The 18,115-nt window shown below is 42.5% G+C and overlaps 1 long non-coding RNA gene and 53 other non-coding genes across 55 annotated transcripts; 1 reads left to right on the top strand and 53 right to left on the bottom strand.

Moving 5' to 3' along the window:
• Positions 1-1,208: 1,208 nt before the first annotated feature.
• Positions 1,209-4,383, top strand: LOC148995115 (uncharacterized). Of its 2 annotated transcripts, none has more exons than XR_016150765.1 (3): positions 1,209-1,463; positions 2,570-3,239; positions 4,028-4,383. It is a non-coding gene; the product is annotated as an uncharacterized LOC148995115 (long non-coding RNA). The 2 variants fall into 2 exon arrangements; XR_016150766.1 differs by lacking the exon at positions 1,209-1,463 and having other exon boundaries at positions 2,441-2,629; positions 2,752-3,239.
• Positions 4,384-5,070: 687 nt separating this feature from the next.
• Positions 5,071-5,141, bottom strand: trnag-gcc (transfer RNA glycine (anticodon GCC)). The gene has a single exon. It is a non-coding gene; the product is annotated as a tRNA-Gly (tRNA).
• A 176-nt stretch (positions 5,142-5,317) lies between these two features.
• On the bottom strand, positions 5,318-5,388 carry trnag-gcc (transfer RNA glycine (anticodon GCC)). The gene has a single exon. It is a non-coding gene; the product is annotated as a tRNA-Gly (tRNA).
• A 176-nt stretch (positions 5,389-5,564) lies between these two features.
• Positions 5,565-5,635, bottom strand: trnag-gcc (transfer RNA glycine (anticodon GCC)). Its single transcript has one exon. It is a non-coding gene; the product is annotated as a tRNA-Gly (tRNA).
• Positions 5,636-5,811: 176 nt separating this feature from the next.
• trnag-gcc (transfer RNA glycine (anticodon GCC)) lies at positions 5,812-5,882 on the bottom strand. The gene has a single exon. It is a non-coding gene; the product is annotated as a tRNA-Gly (tRNA).
• A 176-nt stretch (positions 5,883-6,058) lies between these two features.
• Positions 6,059-6,129, bottom strand: trnag-gcc (transfer RNA glycine (anticodon GCC)). Its single transcript has one exon. It is a non-coding gene; the product is annotated as a tRNA-Gly (tRNA).
• Positions 6,130-6,305: 176 nt separating this feature from the next.
• Positions 6,306-6,376, bottom strand: trnag-gcc (transfer RNA glycine (anticodon GCC)). Its single transcript has one exon. It is a non-coding gene; the product is annotated as a tRNA-Gly (tRNA).
• Positions 6,377-6,552: 176 nt separating this feature from the next.
• On the bottom strand, positions 6,553-6,623 carry trnag-gcc (transfer RNA glycine (anticodon GCC)). The gene has a single exon. It is a non-coding gene; the product is annotated as a tRNA-Gly (tRNA).
• Positions 6,624-6,799: 176 nt separating this feature from the next.
• trnag-gcc (transfer RNA glycine (anticodon GCC)) lies at positions 6,800-6,870 on the bottom strand. Its single transcript has one exon. It is a non-coding gene; the product is annotated as a tRNA-Gly (tRNA).
• A 176-nt stretch (positions 6,871-7,046) lies between these two features.
• trnag-gcc (transfer RNA glycine (anticodon GCC)) lies at positions 7,047-7,117 on the bottom strand. Its single transcript has one exon. It is a non-coding gene; the product is annotated as a tRNA-Gly (tRNA).
• A 176-nt stretch (positions 7,118-7,293) lies between these two features.
• trnag-gcc (transfer RNA glycine (anticodon GCC)) lies at positions 7,294-7,364 on the bottom strand. The gene has a single exon. It is a non-coding gene; the product is annotated as a tRNA-Gly (tRNA).
• Positions 7,365-7,540: 176 nt separating this feature from the next.
• trnag-gcc (transfer RNA glycine (anticodon GCC)) lies at positions 7,541-7,611 on the bottom strand. Its single transcript has one exon. It is a non-coding gene; the product is annotated as a tRNA-Gly (tRNA).
• Positions 7,612-7,787: 176 nt separating this feature from the next.
• trnag-gcc (transfer RNA glycine (anticodon GCC)) lies at positions 7,788-7,858 on the bottom strand. The gene has a single exon. It is a non-coding gene; the product is annotated as a tRNA-Gly (tRNA).
• Positions 7,859-8,034: 176 nt separating this feature from the next.
• On the bottom strand, positions 8,035-8,105 carry trnag-gcc (transfer RNA glycine (anticodon GCC)). Its single transcript has one exon. It is a non-coding gene; the product is annotated as a tRNA-Gly (tRNA).
• A 176-nt stretch (positions 8,106-8,281) lies between these two features.
• Positions 8,282-8,352, bottom strand: trnag-gcc (transfer RNA glycine (anticodon GCC)). Its single transcript has one exon. It is a non-coding gene; the product is annotated as a tRNA-Gly (tRNA).
• A 176-nt stretch (positions 8,353-8,528) lies between these two features.
• On the bottom strand, positions 8,529-8,599 carry trnag-gcc (transfer RNA glycine (anticodon GCC)). The gene has a single exon. It is a non-coding gene; the product is annotated as a tRNA-Gly (tRNA).
• Positions 8,600-8,775: 176 nt separating this feature from the next.
• trnag-gcc (transfer RNA glycine (anticodon GCC)) lies at positions 8,776-8,846 on the bottom strand. Its single transcript has one exon. It is a non-coding gene; the product is annotated as a tRNA-Gly (tRNA).
• A 176-nt stretch (positions 8,847-9,022) lies between these two features.
• On the bottom strand, positions 9,023-9,093 carry trnag-gcc (transfer RNA glycine (anticodon GCC)). Its single transcript has one exon. It is a non-coding gene; the product is annotated as a tRNA-Gly (tRNA).
• A 176-nt stretch (positions 9,094-9,269) lies between these two features.
• Positions 9,270-9,340, bottom strand: trnag-gcc (transfer RNA glycine (anticodon GCC)). The gene has a single exon. It is a non-coding gene; the product is annotated as a tRNA-Gly (tRNA).
• Positions 9,341-9,516: 176 nt separating this feature from the next.
• On the bottom strand, positions 9,517-9,587 carry trnag-gcc (transfer RNA glycine (anticodon GCC)). The gene has a single exon. It is a non-coding gene; the product is annotated as a tRNA-Gly (tRNA).
• Positions 9,588-9,763: 176 nt separating this feature from the next.
• On the bottom strand, positions 9,764-9,834 carry trnag-gcc (transfer RNA glycine (anticodon GCC)). Its single transcript has one exon. It is a non-coding gene; the product is annotated as a tRNA-Gly (tRNA).
• A 176-nt stretch (positions 9,835-10,010) lies between these two features.
• Positions 10,011-10,081, bottom strand: trnag-gcc (transfer RNA glycine (anticodon GCC)). The gene has a single exon. It is a non-coding gene; the product is annotated as a tRNA-Gly (tRNA).
• A 176-nt stretch (positions 10,082-10,257) lies between these two features.
• Positions 10,258-10,328, bottom strand: trnag-gcc (transfer RNA glycine (anticodon GCC)). The gene has a single exon. It is a non-coding gene; the product is annotated as a tRNA-Gly (tRNA).
• A 176-nt stretch (positions 10,329-10,504) lies between these two features.
• Positions 10,505-10,575, bottom strand: trnaw-cca (transfer RNA tryptophan (anticodon CCA)). The gene has a single exon. It is a non-coding gene; the product is annotated as a tRNA-Trp (tRNA).
• A 176-nt stretch (positions 10,576-10,751) lies between these two features.
• trnaw-cca (transfer RNA tryptophan (anticodon CCA)) lies at positions 10,752-10,822 on the bottom strand. Its single transcript has one exon. It is a non-coding gene; the product is annotated as a tRNA-Trp (tRNA).
• A 176-nt stretch (positions 10,823-10,998) lies between these two features.
• trnag-gcc (transfer RNA glycine (anticodon GCC)) lies at positions 10,999-11,069 on the bottom strand. The gene has a single exon. It is a non-coding gene; the product is annotated as a tRNA-Gly (tRNA).
• Positions 11,070-11,245: 176 nt separating this feature from the next.
• On the bottom strand, positions 11,246-11,316 carry trnag-gcc (transfer RNA glycine (anticodon GCC)). The gene has a single exon. It is a non-coding gene; the product is annotated as a tRNA-Gly (tRNA).
• Positions 11,317-11,492: 176 nt separating this feature from the next.
• trnag-gcc (transfer RNA glycine (anticodon GCC)) lies at positions 11,493-11,563 on the bottom strand. Its single transcript has one exon. It is a non-coding gene; the product is annotated as a tRNA-Gly (tRNA).
• Positions 11,564-11,739: 176 nt separating this feature from the next.
• Positions 11,740-11,810, bottom strand: trnag-gcc (transfer RNA glycine (anticodon GCC)). The gene has a single exon. It is a non-coding gene; the product is annotated as a tRNA-Gly (tRNA).
• A 176-nt stretch (positions 11,811-11,986) lies between these two features.
• trnag-gcc (transfer RNA glycine (anticodon GCC)) lies at positions 11,987-12,057 on the bottom strand. Its single transcript has one exon. It is a non-coding gene; the product is annotated as a tRNA-Gly (tRNA).
• A 176-nt stretch (positions 12,058-12,233) lies between these two features.
• Positions 12,234-12,304, bottom strand: trnag-gcc (transfer RNA glycine (anticodon GCC)). Its single transcript has one exon. It is a non-coding gene; the product is annotated as a tRNA-Gly (tRNA).
• Positions 12,305-12,480: 176 nt separating this feature from the next.
• trnag-gcc (transfer RNA glycine (anticodon GCC)) lies at positions 12,481-12,551 on the bottom strand. The gene has a single exon. It is a non-coding gene; the product is annotated as a tRNA-Gly (tRNA).
• Positions 12,552-12,727: 176 nt separating this feature from the next.
• On the bottom strand, positions 12,728-12,798 carry trnag-gcc (transfer RNA glycine (anticodon GCC)). The gene has a single exon. It is a non-coding gene; the product is annotated as a tRNA-Gly (tRNA).
• A 176-nt stretch (positions 12,799-12,974) lies between these two features.
• Positions 12,975-13,045, bottom strand: trnag-gcc (transfer RNA glycine (anticodon GCC)). Its single transcript has one exon. It is a non-coding gene; the product is annotated as a tRNA-Gly (tRNA).
• Positions 13,046-13,221: 176 nt separating this feature from the next.
• Positions 13,222-13,292, bottom strand: trnag-gcc (transfer RNA glycine (anticodon GCC)). The gene has a single exon. It is a non-coding gene; the product is annotated as a tRNA-Gly (tRNA).
• A 176-nt stretch (positions 13,293-13,468) lies between these two features.
• trnag-gcc (transfer RNA glycine (anticodon GCC)) lies at positions 13,469-13,539 on the bottom strand. The gene has a single exon. It is a non-coding gene; the product is annotated as a tRNA-Gly (tRNA).
• A 176-nt stretch (positions 13,540-13,715) lies between these two features.
• trnag-ccc (transfer RNA glycine (anticodon CCC)) lies at positions 13,716-13,786 on the bottom strand. The gene has a single exon. It is a non-coding gene; the product is annotated as a tRNA-Gly (tRNA).
• A 176-nt stretch (positions 13,787-13,962) lies between these two features.
• On the bottom strand, positions 13,963-14,033 carry trnag-gcc (transfer RNA glycine (anticodon GCC)). Its single transcript has one exon. It is a non-coding gene; the product is annotated as a tRNA-Gly (tRNA).
• Positions 14,034-14,209: 176 nt separating this feature from the next.
• On the bottom strand, positions 14,210-14,280 carry trnag-gcc (transfer RNA glycine (anticodon GCC)). Its single transcript has one exon. It is a non-coding gene; the product is annotated as a tRNA-Gly (tRNA).
• A 176-nt stretch (positions 14,281-14,456) lies between these two features.
• Positions 14,457-14,527, bottom strand: trnag-gcc (transfer RNA glycine (anticodon GCC)). Its single transcript has one exon. It is a non-coding gene; the product is annotated as a tRNA-Gly (tRNA).
• Positions 14,528-14,703: 176 nt separating this feature from the next.
• On the bottom strand, positions 14,704-14,774 carry trnag-gcc (transfer RNA glycine (anticodon GCC)). The gene has a single exon. It is a non-coding gene; the product is annotated as a tRNA-Gly (tRNA).
• Positions 14,775-14,950: 176 nt separating this feature from the next.
• On the bottom strand, positions 14,951-15,021 carry trnag-gcc (transfer RNA glycine (anticodon GCC)). The gene has a single exon. It is a non-coding gene; the product is annotated as a tRNA-Gly (tRNA).
• A 176-nt stretch (positions 15,022-15,197) lies between these two features.
• On the bottom strand, positions 15,198-15,268 carry trnag-gcc (transfer RNA glycine (anticodon GCC)). The gene has a single exon. It is a non-coding gene; the product is annotated as a tRNA-Gly (tRNA).
• A 176-nt stretch (positions 15,269-15,444) lies between these two features.
• trnag-gcc (transfer RNA glycine (anticodon GCC)) lies at positions 15,445-15,515 on the bottom strand. Its single transcript has one exon. It is a non-coding gene; the product is annotated as a tRNA-Gly (tRNA).
• A 176-nt stretch (positions 15,516-15,691) lies between these two features.
• Positions 15,692-15,762, bottom strand: trnag-gcc (transfer RNA glycine (anticodon GCC)). The gene has a single exon. It is a non-coding gene; the product is annotated as a tRNA-Gly (tRNA).
• Positions 15,763-15,938: 176 nt separating this feature from the next.
• trnag-gcc (transfer RNA glycine (anticodon GCC)) lies at positions 15,939-16,009 on the bottom strand. Its single transcript has one exon. It is a non-coding gene; the product is annotated as a tRNA-Gly (tRNA).
• Positions 16,010-16,185: 176 nt separating this feature from the next.
• On the bottom strand, positions 16,186-16,256 carry trnag-gcc (transfer RNA glycine (anticodon GCC)). Its single transcript has one exon. It is a non-coding gene; the product is annotated as a tRNA-Gly (tRNA).
• A 176-nt stretch (positions 16,257-16,432) lies between these two features.
• trnag-gcc (transfer RNA glycine (anticodon GCC)) lies at positions 16,433-16,503 on the bottom strand. Its single transcript has one exon. It is a non-coding gene; the product is annotated as a tRNA-Gly (tRNA).
• A 176-nt stretch (positions 16,504-16,679) lies between these two features.
• Positions 16,680-16,750, bottom strand: trnag-gcc (transfer RNA glycine (anticodon GCC)). Its single transcript has one exon. It is a non-coding gene; the product is annotated as a tRNA-Gly (tRNA).
• Positions 16,751-16,926: 176 nt separating this feature from the next.
• On the bottom strand, positions 16,927-16,997 carry trnag-gcc (transfer RNA glycine (anticodon GCC)). The gene has a single exon. It is a non-coding gene; the product is annotated as a tRNA-Gly (tRNA).
• Positions 16,998-17,173: 176 nt separating this feature from the next.
• On the bottom strand, positions 17,174-17,244 carry trnag-gcc (transfer RNA glycine (anticodon GCC)). Its single transcript has one exon. It is a non-coding gene; the product is annotated as a tRNA-Gly (tRNA).
• Positions 17,245-17,420: 176 nt separating this feature from the next.
• Positions 17,421-17,491, bottom strand: trnag-gcc (transfer RNA glycine (anticodon GCC)). Its single transcript has one exon. It is a non-coding gene; the product is annotated as a tRNA-Gly (tRNA).
• Positions 17,492-17,667: 176 nt separating this feature from the next.
• On the bottom strand, positions 17,668-17,738 carry trnag-gcc (transfer RNA glycine (anticodon GCC)). The gene has a single exon. It is a non-coding gene; the product is annotated as a tRNA-Gly (tRNA).
• A 176-nt stretch (positions 17,739-17,914) lies between these two features.
• On the bottom strand, positions 17,915-17,985 carry trnag-gcc (transfer RNA glycine (anticodon GCC)). The gene has a single exon. It is a non-coding gene; the product is annotated as a tRNA-Gly (tRNA).
• Between the last annotated feature and the right edge of the window lie 130 nt (positions 17,986-18,115).

Raw genomic sequence — 18,115 nt, forward strand, 5'->3', positions numbered from 1 at the left:
TTAGTACTCTACAGGAAACTTCAATGGTCATTTGTTTTGTTTTAGTCCTTTTTCTATAGAATTTACACCGCAAATCGCCCTGCAAGTGTTCTGAACCTGCTCAACAGAAAACCACTCAAAATTTTTTAGCAAAGACCATCCACAGTTTCCGCCCAGTTTCGAACTGGGGACCTTTCGCGTGTGAGGCGAACGTGATAACCACTACACTACGGAAACATGCCCTGTAGGTGCAGGCAGAAATCTTCTGGTGCAGGCTTGTTAAAAAGTGTATAAAGGAAAAGTGAGCTGAGCCCTCCTGTTGTGGCAAACAGTTAAAATTTTCTGCGAAAAGCCAATTGCTGTTTCTGCTCGGTTTCGAACCGAGGACCTTTCGCGTGTTAGGCGAACGTGATGACCACTACACTACAGAAACCTCCTTATGTAAGACATGTGCTTTTTCGAAAATGGCTCCATCCCATAATCTTTCCTGCAAGCATTGTGACAAGCTGTTTAAATTCCACAAACAACAGATAAGAGCTCATTCGGAATGGCAGTCTGCCTACAGCTCTTTGGTACAATTGCCCTCACCTAATTTCAATAGTCCAAAAACTTTGTTGCGAATTTCAGCACGTATATTAAAAACCCCTTTACTTGTTTCCGCCCAGTTTCAAACTGAGGACCTTTGGCGTGTAAAGCGAACGTGATAACCACTACACTACGGAAACTTAACTTGGAAGACAGTCCGACCTCTTTTAGCGTACGCTTGTTCAAAAGCGACTGAAACGATAGACTGCCCACTGTCCTTAAAATGGCAAAAAGCTGCTATTTTTGTTGGCAGACTAAACATTTTTTATTCCTCTACAGGAAACTTCAATGGTCATTTGTTTTGTTTTAGTCCTTTTCTAAAGAATTTACACCGCAAATCGCCCTGCAAGTGTTCTGACCTGCTCAACAGAAAACCACTCAAAAAATGTTAGCAAAGACCATCCACAGTTTCCGCCCAGTTTCGAACTGGGGACCTTTCGCGTGTGAGGCGAACGTGATAACCACTACACTACGGAAACATGCCCTGTAGGTGCAGGCAGAAATCTTCTGGTGCAGGCTTGTTAAAAAGTGTATAAAGGAAAAGTGAGCTGAGCCCTCCTGTTGTGGCAAACAGTTAAAATTTTCTGCGTAAAGCCAATTGCTGTTTCTGCTCGGTTTCGAACCGAGGACCTCCCGCGCGGGAGCCGAAAATGGTTAAGCTTAACTTCCCTTAACTTTTCCCATTCATTCTCTATGGTAGTGCTTAACACTACGGATGCAATCTACTTTTGGCCACACGTAGACTTCCCGGCGCTGTTTCGCTTTTCCGTGGCGGGGAATTTAAAAAGCGAAGCGTCATCTGTCAACCCGTTTTATTACCGGAGAGATATTTGTTTACCGACTTGTCAGCAAACTTGTTTCGTTTTGTCTAAACTACCTGCAGACAGACTTTAACTCAGGTGAGTGCATATACTTTATTATTCAAATATTTTATCATTTAAATTGCATGTATTGTCATGTAATCGTATTGTTATCGTGTTGAATGGATTGTGACGATAAGAAACAGCTATTTTATAAGAGTATCTTTGTTTGTAAAGGTGAATATTTCATCATAATCTCTAACTATGTTTAAAATATAAGTTAACATTGCAGAAAGATGTAATGTGCAGTAGTATGGAGGACCAAACCTGCAGTTAAAAATGAATGAATGAATAAATAAATAAATAAATGAATGAATGAATAAATAAATAAATAAATAAATAAAATTAAATGTGATAATAGGAAAATACATAAAGGAATAAACGACTTGATAAAATAATTATGATAACATTTTAATCAAATATACTTTTGTATAATTTCCCCCAAATATATCATTTTTTGCTTTTATATTTTAATGTATTTGTATTCGTTTTAATTGTATTTATTTATTATTTTATTTCTTTGTTCAGTTTATTCTTATATTTATTTATGCATTCATTTAATTATATATTTATTTTATATAATATATATATATTTATATATTATTAATATATTATATTAATATATATATTTATTTATTCCAATTTGTTTTTATTTCCAGATATATTTGTTTTAACCTTTATTTATTTAAATTTTCTTTCTTTAGTTTTATATCTATTTTTACAGTATTTCATTTATTGATGTGCATGATAATTAGGTTGGTTGGTCTTGCTTACCAAATATAAATATTAATTAACACATAAATAAAAGCAGAAAGGGAAGGGAAAAAAATACAAAAATGATTTTGATTAAGAATAAATCATATTTATTTTATCAAGTCATTTATTCCTTTATTTATTTTCCTATTATCAAATGTATCTTTTTTTTTACTTATTAATGTTTAATTTCTGCAGGTTTGGTCCTCCTATATTGCAATTAATATCACACACACATATTACATTTAAATTATGAACAAATAGATATATGTGTGCAATTTAATAGTACAATTTAACATTTTTAATTAGTTAAACTTGTTAACTTTTTATATATACATGCATACATTTCTGCATATATATTTTTATATTTTTTTATTTTATTTATTTTATAGTAATGGAGGAGGAAGAAGAACTGGAAAGTTTTTCTCCAACAAAATATCTCACACAGCTGAGTAAGTAAATCAAGTATCTTGTCATGTGTGTTATATATACCCATGTCAAATTCTTATAAAATTGGAATAAAAATTGAACATACTGGAGAGAAACCATTCAAATTATAATGCGTAATTTTTAGGCTCATCTGCAGCCACAGGATCCACAGTCTTATTTACAACAGGTTACTTTACACATCCATTTTTGAGGCTTATTCAATTACATACTTATCCTCCATGTTCTTTTGTTCTAACTACTGTTAAGGTTTGAATATACCAGTGGTGAAGGTGGGTGCACTTCATGAATTGTATGCATGCTAAACTGTTATTTGTTGTGAAAAAATTGACTATTTACTTACAAGCATTTGAACATTATCAGAATGTGCATTACTAGAACAAATAACAGAATAAATAGAATAAAAGAATAAATAATGATTAGTCATTTAATGTAGTCAAGACAATCAAATACATATGTACATTCAGTTTTTAATTTCCTCCCTGTGCTTTTCCTTGCAGCTCCTCCAACAACATCGGCTTTGCACCATCTCACGCAGCACAATCAGCCTCTACACCTGCACCAATGCTGTCTGCACTCACTGAAACCCCTGTTCCCAGCTACTTGAACACAAAAGTAAAGACGTGCATTACACACGTGTATTAAATGTGTTATTCACGCATATACAATATTATACATATTAATGCACTTTTAATATATATATACAGTGGTGTGAATAAGTGTTTGCCCCCATGCTAAAGTTGCCTAAAAAGAGGAATAAAAATAATCTTTTTGATATTGATCTTAATGCCTTAATTAGAAAAATGAGGAAAACTCCAACCTTTAAGGACACAAATTTTCTTTGTGAATGAATAATGTATCATAAATAAATAAATGTTTTTCCTCAAAATACAGGGTGCATAAGTCAGGGCACCCCTATGTTAAATTCCCATAGAGTCAGGCTGATTTTTATTTTTAAAAGCCAGTTATTTAATGGATCCAGGATAATATGCATCCTGATAAAGTTCCCTTGGCCTTTGGAATTAAAATATCCCCACATCATCACACACCTTCCACCACACCTAGAGATTGGCATGGGGTAGTACTTACCATAAGATCATCTTTCAATGCAAATCAAACCAGCTATTAGGCTAACTGAAGTAAAACCATGCAAACACTTATTCACACCACTGTATATATATATATATATATATATATATATATGGATGTTCATTAAAATTACAAAAGTATTGTATTTTATTGCATTGCATTGTATTTTTTTAAGTTCATTTATTGACTAGCATTATTTTATCTTGCTCAGATTTGAAAAAACACTAAATATTAAGTATTGTTACTATTAAACACTGTACATAATTATTTACTTTTAAAAATGTTCTTGTTTTTTTTTTTCATTTTCTCCACAGCCATATTATTATTGCTGTTATTTAATCTATAATTTTAAATTGTTAAATTTCTTTCCATTGTCCATTAAAATCAAACAGTTTAGTCCTTGTTTGCATTGCAATTTGGTGTGTTTTTAAAGTTAATTTTATTGACTTGCATTATTTTATCTTGGTCAGATGTGTAAACTTAATAACTGTTAATTAAACATTGTACATAATTATTTGTTATTTTTTTAAATCTTGTTTTTTCCCCAGCTTTATGTTGTTATTATTATTGTTATTATTCATGTTATTGTTTTTTAATCTATAAGTATTTAATACAGTACCTTTTTCAGTTTTACATAATAATATGTATATTATTGTATTATAAATAAAATGATAAACTTACTATTTGGTGTTTACTGGTTGTTTTTCATATATATATATTGGATTTTTGTGCATAGTTAAAGAAATATAATGTGAAAATCTCTCTAAAAAAAAAATAAAGGTATAAAACATTATCAAAATGTTCTTTACAATTATTCACATTCAAATATTTTCTATATTAAAAGAGAACTATACCCTATTATAATTTAAATGTTTATTGAGATAATTGGACATTTCGTACATCCTACACAAAAACAAATCTTAAAAGTTTTATTCTATTTTCAGAAAAAATTTAGTTTATTATATGTAAATCGTACTTGACATGAATTTGTAATCATTTTTTAATCTAGATACAATATGATATTTGTGGTCGAGACGGGACTCGAACCTATGATTTTGTGTATTTTTTCTGGCCCGCCTCCCTGAAATTTCCTGCGTTCCTATTGGCTGGCAGCGCTCTACACCTACGCGCGACTGGCCCCCGCGTGGGAGGCGAGAATTCTACCACTGAACCACCAATGCTCGACAACCTCAAACAGACACGTCCTTGAGTGATCGCTAAGAACAGCTAGTGAGGTTACGCTTCATGGGTTGCATAAGAGATAAAAGATAAGGAACACTTGTTGATCTTGAGTTAGCAGAAGTTACATACAAAAGCTTTAAAGAACCAGACCGCTGGGACTTCTGAACTAACTTTGTGCATTGGCCGGGAATCGGACCCGGGTCTCCCGCGTGGCAGGCGAGAATTCTACCACTGAACCACCAATGCTCGACAACCTCAAAGAGACATGTCATTGAGTGATCGCTAAGAACAGGTAGGGAGGTTATGCTTTATTGGTTGCATAAGAGATAGAAGACAAGAACCACTTGTTGATCTTGAGGTAGCAGAAGTTCCATACAAAAGCTTTAAAGAACCAGACCGCTGGGACTTCAAAATTATCTTTTTGCATTGGCCGGGAATCGGACCCGGGTCTCCCGCGTGGCAGGCGAGAATTCTACCACTGAACCACCAATGCTCGACAACCTCAAACAGACACGTCCTTGAGTGATCGCTAAGAACAGCTAGTGAGGTTACGCTTCATGGGTTGCATAAGAGATAAAAGATAAGGAACACTTGTTGATCTTGAGTTAGCAGAAGTTACATACAAAAGCTTTAAAGAACCAGACCGCTGGGACTTCTGAACTAACTTTCTGCATTGGCCGGGAATCGGACCCGGGTCTCCTGCGTGGCAGGCGAGAATTCTACCACTGAACCACCAATGCTCGACTACCTCAAACAGACATGTGCTTGAGTGATCGCTAAGAACAGCTAGTGAGGTTACGCTTCATGGGTTGCATAAGAGATAAAAGATAAGGAACACTTGTTGATCTTGAGTTAGCAGAAGTTACATACAAAAGCTTTAAAGAACCAGACCGCTGGGACTTCTGAACTAACTTTCTGCATTGGCCGGGAATCGGACCCGGGTCTCCCGCGTGGCAGGCGAGAATTCTACCACTGAACCACCAATGCTCGACAACCTCAAACAGACATGTCATTGAGTGATCGCTAAGAACAGGTAGGGAGGTTATGCTTTATTGGTTGCATAAGAGATAGAAGACAAGGAACACTTGTTGATCTTGAGGTAGCAGAAGTTCCATACAAAAGCTTTAAAGAACCAGACCGCTGGGACTTCAAAATTATCTTTTTGCATTGGCCGGGAATCGGACCCGGGTCTCCCGCGTGGCAGGCGAGAATTCTACCACTGAACCACCAATGCTCGACTACCTCAAACAGACATGTCCTTGAGTGATCGCTAAGAACAGGTAGGGAGGTTATGCTTTATTGGTTGCATAAGAGATGGAAGATAAGGACCACTTGTTGATTTTGAGTTAGCAGAAGTTACATACAAAAGCTTTAAAGAACCAGACCGCTTGGACTTCTGAACTGACTTTCTGCATTGGCCGGGAATCGGACCCGGGTCTCCCGCGTGGCAGGCGAGAATTCTACCACTGAACCACCAATGCTCGACAACCTCAAACAGACATGTCCTTGAGTGATCGCTAAGAACAGCTAGTGAGGTTACGCTTCATGGGTTGCATAAGAGATAAAAGATAAGGAACACTTGTTGATCTTGAGTTAGCAGAAGTTACATACAAAAGCTTTAAAGAACCAGACCGCTGGGACTTCTGAACTAACTTTCTGCATTGGCCGGGAATCGGACCCGGGTCTCCCGCGTGGCAGGCGAGAATTCTACCACTGAACCACCAATGCTCGACAACCTCAAACAGACATGTCCTTAAGTGATCGCTAAGAACAGCTAGTGAGGTTACGCTTCATGGGTTGCATAAGAGATAAAAGATAAGGAACACTTGTTGATCTTGAGTTGGCAGAAGTTCCATACAAAAGCTTTAAAGAACCAGACCGCTGGGACTTCAAAATTATCTTTTTGCATTGGCCGGGAATCGGACCCGGGTCTCCCGCGTGGCAGGCGAGAATTCTACCACTGAACCACCAATGCTCGACTACCTCAAACAGACATGTCCTTGAGTGATCGCTAAGAACAGGTAGGGAGGTTATGCTTTATTGGTTGCATAAGAGATGGAAGATAAGGACCACTTGTTGATCTTGAGTTAGCAGAAGTTACATACAAAAGCTTTAAAGAACCAGACCGCTGGGACTTCTGAACTAACTGTCTGCATTGGCCGGGAATCGGACCCGGGTCTCCCGCGTGGCAGGCAAAAATTCTACCACTGAACCACCAATGCTCGACAAACTCAAACAGACATGTGCTTGAGTGATCGCTAAGAACAGGTAGGGAGGTTATGCTTTATTGGTTGCATAAGAGATAGAAGATAAGGAACACTTGTTGATCTTGAGTTAGCAGAAGTTACATACAAAAGCTTTAAAGAACCAGACCGCTGGGACTTCTGAACTAACTTTCTGCATTGGCCGGGAATCGGACCCGGGTCTCCCGCGTGGCAGGCGAGAATTCTACCACTGAACCACCAATGCTCGACAACCTCAAACAGACACGTCCTTGAGTGATCGCTAAGAACAGCTAGTGAGGTTACGCTTCATGGGTTGCATAAGAGATAAAAGATAAGGAACACTTGTTGATCTTGAGTTAGCAGAAGTTCCATACAAAAGCTTTAAAGAACCAGACCGCTGGGACTTCTGAACTAACTTTCTGCATTGGCCGGGAATCGGACCCGGGTCTCCCGCGTGGCAGGCGAGAATTCTACCACTGAACCACCAATGCTCGACTACCTCAAACAGACATGTGCTTGAGTGATCGCTAAGAACAGCTAGTGAGGTTACGCTTCATGGGTTGCATAAGAGATAAAAGATAAGGAACACTTGTTGATCTTGAGTTAGCAGAAGTTACATACAAAAGCTTTAAAGAACCAGACCGCTGGGACTTCTGAACTAACTTTCTGCATTGGCCGGGAATCGGACCCGGGTCTCCCGCGTGGCAGGCGAGAATTCTACCACTGAACCACCAATGCTCGACAACCTCGAACAGACATGTCATTGAGTGATCGCTAAGAACAGGTAGGGAGGTTATGCTTTATTGGTTGCATAAGAGATAGAAGACAAGGAACACTTGTTGATCTTGAGGTAGCAGAAGTTCCATACAAAAGCTTTAAAGAACCAGACCGCTGGGACTTCAAAATTATCTTTTTGCATTGGCCGGGAATCGGACCCGGGTCTCCCGCGTGGCAGGCGAGAATTCTACCACTGAACCACCAATGCTCGACAACCTCAAACAGACACGTCCTTGAGTGATCGCTAAGAACAGCTAGTGAGGTTACGCTTCATGGGTTGCATAAGAGATAAAAGATAAGGAACACTTGTTGATCTTGAGTTAGCAGAAGTTACATACAAAAGTTTTAAAGAACCAGACCGCTGGGACTTCTGAACTAACTTTCTGCATTGGCCGGGAATCAGACCCGGGTCTCCCGCGTGGCAGGCGAGAATTCTACCACTGAACCACCAATGCTCGACTACCTCAAACAGACATGTGCTTGAGTGATCGCTAAGAACAGCTAGTGAGGTTACGCTTCATGGGTTGCATAAGAGATAAAAGATAAGGAACACTTGTTGATCTTGAGTTAGCAGAAGTTACATACAAAAGTTTTAAAGAACCAGACCGCTGGGACTTCTGAACTAACTTTCTGCATTGGCCGGGAATCGGACCCGGGTCTCCCGCGTGGCAGGCGAGAATTCTACCACTGAACCACCAATGCTCGACTACCTCAAACAGACATGTGCTTGAGTGATCGCTAAGAACAGCTAGTGAGGTTACGCTTCATGGGTTGCATAAGAGATAAAAGATAAGGAACACTTGTTGATCTTGAGTTAGCAGAAGTTCCATACAAAAGCTTTAAAAAACCAGACCGCTGGGACTTCAAAATTATCTTTTTGCATTGGCCGGGAATCGGACCCGGGTCTCCCGCGTGGCAGGCGAGAATTCTACCACTGAACCACCAATGCTCGACAACCTCAAACAGACATGTCCTTGAGTGATCGCTAAGAACAGCTAGTGAGGTTACGCTTCATGGGTTGCATAAGAGATAAAAGATAAGGAACACTTGTAGATCTTGAGTTAGCAGAAGTTACATACAAAAGCTTTAAAGAACCAGACCGCTGGGACTTCTGAACTAACTTTCTGCATTGGCCGGGAATCGGACCCGGGTCTCCCGCGTGGCAGGCGAGAATTCTACCACTGAACCACCAATGCTCGACTACCTCAAACAGACATGTGCTTGAGTGATCGCTAAGAACAGCTAGTGAGGTTACGCTTCATGGGTTGCATAAGAGATAAAAGATAAGGAACACTTGCTGATCTTGAGTTAGCAGAAGTTCCATACAAAAGCTTTAAAAAACCAGACCGCTGGGACTTCAAAATTATCTTTTTGCATTGGCCGGGAATCGGACCCGGGTCTCCCGCGTGGCAGGCGAGAATTCTACCACTGAACCACCAATGCTCGACAACCTCAAACAGACATGTCCTTGAGTGATCGCTAAGAACAGCTAGTGAGGTTACGCTTCATGGGTTGCATAAGAGATAAAAGATAAGGAACACTTGTTGATCTTGAGTTAGCAGAAGTTCCATACAAAAGCTTTAAAAAACCAGACCGCTGGGACTTCAAAATTATCTTTTTGCATTGGCCGGGAATCGGACCCGGGTCTCCCGCGTGGCAGGCGAGAATTCTACCACTGAACCACCAATGCTCGACAACCTCAAACAGACATGTCCTTGAGTGATCGCTAAGAACAGCTAGTGAGGTTACGCTTCATGGGTTGCATAAGAGATAAAAGATAAGGAACACTTGTAGATCTTGAGTTAGCAGAAGTTACATACAAAAGCTTTAAAGAACCAGACCGCTTGGACTTCTGAACTGACTTTCTGCATTGGCCGGGAATCGGACCCGGGTCTCCCGCGTGGCAGGCGAGAATTCTACCACTGAACCACCAATGCTCGACAACCTCAAACAGACATGTCCTTGAGTGATCGCTAAGAACAGCTAGTGAGGTTACGCTTCATGGGTTGCATAAGAGATAAAAGATAAGGAACACTTGTTGATCTTGAGTTAGCAGAAGTTACATACAAAAGCTTTAAAGAACCAGACCGCTGGGACTTCTGAACTAACTTTCTGCATTGGCCGGGAATCGGACCCGGGTCTCCCACGTGGCAGGCGAGAATTCTACCACTGAACCACCAATGCTCGACTACCTCAAACAGACATGTCCTTGAGTGATCGCTAAGAACAGGTAGGGAGGTTATGCTTTATTGGTTGCATAAGAGATGGAAGATAAGGACCACTTGTTGATCTTGAGTTAGCAGAAGTTACATACAAAAGCTTTAAAGAACCAGACCGCTGGGACTTCTGAACTAACTGTCTGCATTGGCCGGGAATCGGACCCGGGTCTCCCGCGTGGCAGGCAAAAATTCTACCACTGAACCACCAATGCTCGACAACCTCAAACAGACATGTCCTTGAGTGATCGCTAAGAACAGGTAGGGAGGTTATGCTTTATTGGTTGCATAAGAGATAGAAGATAAGGAACACTTGTTGATCTGGAGTTAGCAGAAGTTACATACAAAAGCTTTAAAGAACCAGACCGCTGGGACTTCTGAACTAACTTTCTGCATTGGCCGGGAATCGGACCCGGGTCTCCCGCGTTGGAGGCGAGAATTCTACCACTGAACCACCAATGCTCGACAACCTCAAACAGACACGTCCTTGAGTGATCGCTAAGAACAGCTAGTGAGGTTACGCTTCATGGGTTGCATAAGAGATAAAAGATAAGGAACACTTGTTGATCTTGAGTTAGCAGAAGTTACATACAAAAGCTTTAAAGAACCAGACCGCTGGGACTTCTGAACTAACTTTCTGCATTGGCCGGGAATCGGACCCGGGTCTCCCGCGTTGGAGGCGAGAATTCTACCACTGAACCACCAATGCTCGACAACCTCAAACAGACACGTCCTTGAGTGATCGCTAAGAACAGCTAGTGAGGTTACGCTTCATGGGTTGCATAAGAGATAAAAGATAAGGAACACTTGTTGATCTTGAGTTAGCAGAAGTTCCATACAAAAGCTTTAAAAAACCAGACCGCTGGGACTTCAAAATTATCTTTTTGCATTGGCCGGGAATCGGACCCGGGTCTCCCGCGTGGCAGGCGAGAATTCTACCACTGAACCACCAATGCTCGACTACCTCAAACAGACATGTCCTTGAGTGATCGCTAAGAACAGCTAGTGAGGTTACGCTTCATGGGTTGCATAAGAGATAAAAGATAAGGAACACATGTTGATCTTGAGTTAGCAGAAGTTCCATACAAAAGCTTTAAAGAACCAGACCGCTGGGACTTCAAAATTATCTTTTTGCATTGGCCGGGAATCGGACCCGGGTCTCCCGCGTGGCAGGCGAGAATTCTACCACTGAACCACCAATGCTCGACTACCTCAAACAGACATGTCTTTGAGTGATCGCTAAGAACAGGTAGGGAGGTTATGCTTTATTGGTTGCATAAGAGATGGAAGATAAGGAACACTTGTTGATCTTGAGTTAGCAGAAGTTACATACAAAAGCTTTAAAGAACCAGACCGCTGGGACTTCAAAATTATCTTTTTGCATTGGCCGGGAATCGGACCCGGGTCTCCCGCGTGGCAGGCGAGAATTCTACCACTGAACCACCAATGCTCGACAACCTCAAACAGACATGTCCTTGAGTGATCGCTAAGAACAGCTAGTGAGGTTACGCTTCATGGGTTGCATAAGAGATAAAAGATAAGGAACACTTGTTGATCTTGAGTTAGCAGAAGTTACATACAAAAGCTTTAAAGAACCAGACCGCTGGGACTTCTGAACTAACTTTCTGCTTTGGCCGGGAATCGGACCCGGGTCTCCCGCGTGGCAGGCGAGAATTCTACCACTGAACCACCAATGCTCGACTACCTCAAACAGACATGTGCTTGAGTGATCGCTAAGAACAGCTAGTGAGGTTACGCTTCATGGGTTGCATAAGAGATAAAAGATAAGGAACACTTGTTGATCTTGAGTTAGCAGAAGTTACATACAAAAGCTTTAAAGAACCAGACCGCTGGGACTTCTGAACTAACTTTCTGCATTGGCCGGGAATCGGACCCGGGTCTCCCGCGTGGCAGGCGAGAATTCTACCACTGAACCACCAATGCTCTACAACCTCAAACAGACATGTCCTTGAGTGATCGCTAAGAACAGCTAGTGAGGTTACGCTTCATGGGTTGCATAAGAGATAAAAGATAAGGAACACTTGTTGATCTTGAGTTAGCAGAAGTTACATACAAAAGCTTTAAAGAACCAGACCGCTGGGACTTCTGAACTAACTTTCTGCATTGGCCGGGAATCGGACCCGGGTCTCCCGCGTGGCAGGCGAGAATTCTACCACTGAACCACCAATGCTCGACAACCTCAAACAGACATGTCATTGAGTGATCGCTAAGAACAGGTAGGGAGGTTATGCTTTATTGGTTGCATAAGAGATAGAAGACAAGGAACACTTGTTGATCTTGAGGTAGCAGAAGTTCCATACAAAAGCTTTAAAGAACCAGACCGCTGGGACTTCAAAATTATCTTTTTGCATTGGCCGGGAATCGGACCCGGGTCTCCCGCGTGGCAGGCGAGAATTCTACCACTGAACCACCAATGCTCGACAACCTCAAACAGACACGTCCTTGAGTGATCGCTAAGAACAGCTAGTGAGGTTACGCTTCATGGGTTGCATAAGAGATAAAAGATAAGGAACACTTGTTGATCTTGAGTTAGCAGAAGTTACATACAAAAGCTTTAAAGAACCAGACCGCTGGGACTTCTGAACTAACTTTCTGCATTGGCCGGGAATCGGACCCGGGTCTCCCGCGTGGCAGGCGAGAATTCTACCACTGAACCACCAATGCTCGACTACCTCAAACAGACATGTGCTTGAGTGATCGCTAAGAACAGCTAGTGAGGTTACGCTTCATGGGTTGCATAAGAGATAAAAGATAAGGAACACTTGTTGATCTTGAGTTAGCAGAAGTTCCATACAAAAGCTTTAAAAAACCAGACCGCTGGGACTTCAAAATTATATTTTTGCATTGGCCGGGAATCGGACCCGGGTCTCCCGCGTGGCAGGCGAGAATTCTACCACTGAACCACCAATGCTCGACAACCTCAAACAGACATGTCCTTGAGTGATCGCTAAGAACAGCTAGTGAGGTTACGCTTCATGGGTTGCATAAGAGATAAAAGATAAGGAACACTTGTAGATCTTGAGTTAGCAGAAGTTACATACAAAAGCTTTAAAAAACCAGACCGCTGGGACTTCTGAACTAACTTTCTGCATTGGCCGGGAATCGGACCCGGGTCTCCCGCGTGGCAGGCGAGAATTCTACCACTGAACCACCAATGCTCGACTACCTCAAACAGACATGTGCTTGAGTGATCGCTAAGAACAGCTAGTGAGGTTACGCTTCATGGGTTGCATAAGAGATAAAAGATAAGGAACACTTGCTGATCTTGAGTTAGCAGAAGTTCCATACAAAAGCTTTAAAAAACCAGACCGCTGGGACTTCAAAATTATCTTTTTGCATTGGCCGGGAATCGGACCCGGGTCTCCCGCGTGGCAGGCGAGAATTCTACCACTGAACCACCAATGCTCGACTACCTCAAACAGACATGTGCTTGAGTGATCGCTAAGAACAGCTAGTGAGGTTACGCTTCATGGGTTGCATAAGAGATAAAAGATAAGGAACACTTGTTGATCTTGAGTTAGCAGAAGTTCCATACAAAAGCTTTAAAAAACCAGACCGCTGGGACTTCTGAACTAACTTTCTGCATTGGCCGGGAATCGGACCCGGGTCTCCCGCGTGGGAGGCGAGAATTCTACCACTGAACCACCAATGCTCGACAACCTCAAACAGACACGTCCTTGAGTGATCGCTAAGAACAGCTAGTGAGGTTACGCTTCATGGGTTGCATAAGAGATAAAAGATAAGGAACACTTGTTGATCTTGAGTTAGCAGAAGTTACATACAAAAGCTTTAAAGAACCAGACCGCTGGGACTTCTGAACTAACTTTGTGCATTGGCCGGGAATCGGACCCGGGTCTCCCGCGTGGCAGGCGAGAATTCTACCACTGAACCACCAATGCTCGACAACCTCAAAGAGACATGTCATTGAGTGATCGCTAAGAACAGGTAGGGAGGTTATGCTTTATTGGTTGCATAAGAGATAGAAGACAAGAACCACTTGTTGATCTTGAGGTAGCAGAAGTTCCATACAAAAGCTTTAAAGAACCAGACCGCTGGGACTTCAAAATTATCTTTTTGCATTGGCCGGGAATCGGACCCGGGTCTCCCGCGTGGCAGGCGAGAATTCTACCACTGAACCACCAATGCTCGACAACCTCAAACAGACACGTCCTTGAGTGATCGCTAAGAACAGCTAGTGAGGTTACGCTTCATGGGTTGCATAAGAGATAAAAGATAAGGAACACTTGTTGATCTTGAGTTAGCAGAAGTTACATACAAAAGCTTTAAAGAACCAGACCGCTGGGACTTCTGAACTAACTTTCTGCATTGGCCGGGAATCGGACCCGGGTCTCCTGCGTGGCAGGCGAGAATTCTACCACTGAACCACCAATGCTCGACTACCTCAAACAGACATGTGCTTGAGTGATCGCTAAGAACAGCTAGTGAGGTTACGCTTCATGGGTTGCATAAGAGATAAAAGATAAGGAACACTTGTTGATCTTGAGTTAGCAGAAGTTACATACAAAAGCTTTAAAGAACCAGACCGCTGGGACTTCTGAACTAACTTTCTGCATTGGCCGGGAATCGGACCCGGGTCTCCCGCGTGGCACGCGAGAATTCTACCACTGAACCACCAATGCTCGACAACCTCAAACAGACATGTCATTGAGTGATCGCTAAGAACAGGTAGGGAGGTTATGCTTTATTGGTTGCATAAGAGATAGAAGACAAGGAACACTTGTTGATCTTGAGGTAGCAGAAGTTCCATACAAAAGCTTTAAAGAACCAGACCGCTGGGACTTCAAAATTATCTTTTTGCATTGGCCGGGAATCGGACCCGGGTCTCCCGCGTGGCAGGCGAGAATTCTACCACTGAACCACCAATGCTCGACTACCTCAAACAGACATGTCCTTGAGTGATCGCTAAGAACAGGTAGGGAGGTTATGCTTTATTGGTTGCATAAGAGATGGAAGATAAGGACCACTTGTTGATTTTGAGTTAGCAGAAGTTACATACAAAAGCTTTAAAGAACCAGACCGCTTGGACTTCTGAACTGACTTTCTGCATTGGCCGGGAATCGGACCCGGGTCTCCCGCGTGGCAGGCGAGAATTCTACCACTGAACCACCAATGCTCGACAACCTCAAACAGACATGTCCTTGAGTGATCGCTAAGAACAGCTAGTGAGGTTACGCTTCATGGGTTGCATAAGAGATAAAAGATAAGGAACACTTGTTGATCTTGAGTTAGCAGAAGTTACATACAAAAGCTTTAAAGAACCAGACCGCTGGGACTTCTGAACTAACTTTCTGCATTGGCCGGGAATCGGACCCGGGTCTCCCGCGTGGCAGGCGAGAATTCTACCACTGAACCACCAATGCTCGACAACCTCAAACAGACATGTCCTTAAGTGATCGCTAAGAACAGCTAGTGAGGTTACGCTTCATGGGTTGCATAAGAGATAAAAGATAAGGAACACTTGTTGATCTTGAGTTGGCAGAAGTTCCATACAAAAGCTTTAAAGAACCAGACCGCTGGGACTTCAAAATTATCTTTTTGCATTGGCCGGGAATCGGACCCGGGTCTCCCGCGTGGCAGGCGAGAATTCTACCACTGAACCACCAATGCTCGACTACCTCAAACAGACATGTCCTTGAGTGATCGCTAAGAACAGGTAGGGAGGTTATGCTTTATTGGTTGCATAAGAGATGGAAGATAAGGACCACTTGTTGATCTTGAGTTAGCAGAAGTTACATACAAAAGCTTTAAAGAACCAGACCGCTGGGACTTCTGAACTAACTGTCTGCATTGGCCGGGAATCGGACCCGGGTCTCCCGCGTGGCAGGCAAAAATTCTACCACTGAACCACCAATGCTCGACAAACTCAAACAGACATGTGCTTGAGTGATCGCTAAGAACAGGTAGGGAGGTTATGCTTTATTGGTTGCATAAGAGATAGAAGATAAGGAACACTTGTTGATCTTGAGTTAGCAGAAGTTACATACAAAAGCTTTAAAGAACCAGACCGCTGGGACTTCTGAACTAACTTTCTGCATTGGCCGGGAATCGGACCCGGGTCTCCCGCGTGGCAGGCGAGAATTCTACCACTGAACCACCAATGCTCGACAACCTCAAACAGACACGTCCTTGAGTGATCGCTAAGAACAGCTAGTGAGGTTACGCTTCATGGGTTGCATAAGAGATAAAAGATAAGGAACACTTGTTGATCTTGAGTTAGCAGAAGTTCCATACAAAAGCTTTAAAGAACCAGACCGCTGGGACTTCTGAACTAACTTTCTGCATTGGCCGGGAATCGGACCCGGGTCTCCCGCGTGGCAGGCGAGAATTCTACCACTGAACCACCAATGCTCGACTACCTCAAACAGACATGTGCTTGAGTGATCGCTAAGAACAGCTAGTGAGGTTACGCTTCATGGGTTGCATAAGAGATAAAAGATAAGGAACACTTGTTGATCTTGAGTTAGCAGAAGTTACATACAAAAGCTTTAAAGAACCAGACCGCTGGGACTTCTGAACTAACTTTCTGCATTGGCCGGGAATCGGACCCGGGTCTCCCGCGTGGCAGGCGAGAATTCTACCACTGAACCACCAATGCTCGACAACCTCGAACAGACATGTCATTGAGTGATCGCTAAGAACAGGTAGGGAGGTTATGCTTTATTGGTTGCATAAGAGATAGAAGACAAGGAACACTTGTTGATCTTGAGGTAGCAGAAGTTCCATACAAAAGCTTTAAAGAACCAGACCGCTGGGACTTCAAAATTATCTTTTTGCATTGGCCGGGAATCGGACCCGGGTCTCCCGCGTGGCAGGCGAGAATTCTACCACTGAACCACCAATGCTCGACAACCTCAAACAGACACGTCCTTGAGTGATCGCTAAGAACAGCTAGTGAGGTTACGCTTCATGGGTTGCATAAGAGATAAAAGATAAGGAACACTTGTTGATCTTGAGTTAGCAGAAGTTACATACAAAAGTTTTAAAGAACCAGACCGCTGGGACTTCTGAACTAACTTTCTGCATTGGCCGGGAATCGGACCCGGGTCTCCCGCGTGGCAGGCGAGAATTCTACCACTGAACCACCAATGCTCGACTACCTCAAACAGACATGTGCTTGAGTGATCGCTAAGAACAGCTAGTGAGGTTACGCTTCATGGGTTGCATAAGAGATAAAAGATAAGGAACACTTGTTGATCTTGAGTTAGCAGAAGTTACATACAAAAGTTTTAAAGAACCAGACCGCTGGGACTTCTGAACTAACTTTCTGCATTGGCCGGGAATCGGACCCGGGTCTCCCGCGTGGCAGGCGAGAATTCTACCACTGAACCACCAATGCTCGACTACCTCAAACAGACATGTGCTTGAGTGATCGCTAAGAACAGCTAGTGAGGTTACGCTTCATGGGTTGCATAAGAGATAAAAGATAAGGAACACTTGTTGATCTTGAGTTAGCAGAAGTTACATACAAAAGCTTTAAAGAACCAGACCGCTGGGACTTCTGAACTAACTTTCTGCATTGGCCGGGAATCGGACCCGGGTCTCCCGCGTGGCAGGCGAGAATTCTACCACTGAACCACCAATGCTCGACAACCTCGAACAGACATGTCATTGAGTGATCGCTAAGAACAGGTAGGGAGGTTATGCTTTATTGGTTGCATAAGAGATAGAAGACAAGGAACACTTGTTGATCTTGAGGTAGCAGAAGTTCCATACAAAAGCTTTAAAGAACCAGACCGCTGGGACTTCAAAATTATCTTTTTGCATTGGCCGGGAATCGGACCCGGGTCTCCCGCGTGGCAGGCGAGAATTCTACCACTGAACCACCAATGCTCGACAACCTCAAACAGACACGTCCTTGAGTGATCGCTAAGAACAGCTAGTGAGGTTACGCTTCATGGGTTGCATAAGAGATAAAAGATAAGGAACACTTGTTGATCTTGAGTTAGCAGAAGTTACATAC

Source organism: Pimephales promelas, chromosome 3, assembly GCF_988280905.1.
Source record: "Pimephales promelas chromosome 3, fPimPro1.hap1.1, whole genome shotgun sequence".
Lineage (NCBI taxonomy): Eukaryota > Metazoa > Chordata > Actinopteri > Cypriniformes > Leuciscidae > Pimephales > Pimephales promelas.